Source organism: Dipodomys spectabilis, unplaced genomic scaffold (genome assembly GCF_019054845.1).
Source record: "Dipodomys spectabilis isolate Male_0828 unplaced genomic scaffold, ASM1905484v1 ptg000278l, whole genome shotgun sequence".
Classification (NCBI taxonomy): domain Eukaryota; kingdom Metazoa; phylum Chordata; class Mammalia; order Rodentia; family Heteromyidae; genus Dipodomys; species Dipodomys spectabilis.
Genome location: NW_024870955.1, coordinates 3,599,261 through 3,601,085, shown reverse-complemented (window position 1 = coordinate 3,601,085; position 1,825 = coordinate 3,599,261).

The following is a 1,825-nucleotide window of genomic DNA, read 5'->3' as shown; positions in this document are numbered from 1 at the left end:
TACAAATCACATGGATTTTCCTGTCTGGACTTAATCTTATGATCCCCAGCAATCCTTGGATTAGTGTTACTGTGGGTGCTACCACAAAGTGACAGTTCATTAATCTGGGAACAATATAGAAGTACTTGTGCAAGATACAAAGTAACCAGTTCATTAGTAACACAGGATCACATTAGATTGCCTTCAAACACATTGTTTCTGATGAGTTTATCTGAACCCCAAGGCATAATCAAAATCTATTAGCCACAATGTATGAAGTAGCACATATTTATGGCACAGAATATGTACAATGAATTAAATCCTGAATCAAAAGTCTTTGTTGGTTTTGCTATTTAAAAACAAATCAGAAATAGATGGTCATTGAGATGAAGTCTAGACTGGAGGCCTGTAGTGAGCAGTAGAGCATCTGCATAGTGAGCACAAGGCACTGAGTCCAACCCCCAGGATCATAAAGAAGAAGTAGAAGAAAGTGAAAGTGTAGGAGAAAGAGGAAAGGAAAGGAGGAGAAAGGTGTAAGAGAGGAGGAAAGGCATAGCAGGAGGAAGAAGAGGAGGGGACAGGGAGAAAGTTGAAGGGAAAAGGGATGTAACAGGGAAACAGGACCCTGGGGAAAAGAAGCAGGAGAGGAGAGAGAAGGAGAAAGATAAATGTAATATAACAACAAGAATTGTTGGAAAAAATTTTGCATAAGTGATCTGCATGTGCATGGCAGGATTATTTTTAATCAGTGAGAAAGCTAGCACGGTGACAATATGGGTGATACCTGTTGTTCGGTCATTTTATTCTCTTTCTTCAGTGAGGAGTTCAGAAGAAATCCTGTTTGGTGTTTGACAGATATATTCAGGATTTCTTTTTCATGAATTAAACATGAGAAGGAACTATATGCAACCTCCCTTAATTAAAAAAAGAATAGAAGCTATATTTATTAGTATTACTGTGCATGAGGAAATCATGGAGATTTTTTGGTTAATTCAGAGGGCTCCATGCAAAAATATATGACAAGAGGGAATTAAAACTGTTTTTAAAGTATAATACATTATCATTGATGAGAAGTTTTAGTGGATGTTTTTCCTTTTCTTTTTCTTTTTGCCAGTTGTTCAGTGCAGCAGCAAGGCTGTACCCTGGAGCCCTTTCGAAGTCACCACATGAACCTCAATTTCTGTAGTCCCTGTGGGTGTGGGTGCCTCCTCAGGTCACCCGTTGAGAAGTGGGGTCCCCTTCCTTGTGGTGGATGTGCAGTGAGGGGATGTGTGTGCATGCTCCCCAGCATTGCCAGATGAGCCCCGCACATCCTTCCCACCTCCCTTCCCAGTCTCAGTTGCTCCATTTCACTCAGGATCTGGCAGCCATGGGGCTGGAGTTGAATCCACTGCTGCCTTCTCCTCCTCCAGCTGTGCTGGTACTGGTCTGCAGCGGTCTTAGGTGAGAGTGCCATCCCAGGGAGACTCCGTTCCAAGGTCACTGCCTGCCCTCATGGATGTGGGGTGGGGGGACACCATGTTTGTACACTGTACAGTCCACGGGAGAAGGAAGGCTGGGCGGGCAGTCCACCCCTTTGAGGCCAGGCAGCCCAGCTGTGGTTCACCTTATCAGTCATTTATTTATTTATTTATTGAGAAAACACCATACAGAGGGGTTACAATTACATGAGCAATGAGTACATTTCTTATCAAGCCCTTTCCCATCCTCCTCCCCCCACCACCAAAGTTGTAAAGTTCATTTTAGACATAACGACTTGTACATCTCATTGTTGCAATGAGTCCACCTGTATCCCTATTTAAACGATTTGTTTTTGCCCTTCCCCTCTACAAATTATACCAACAGC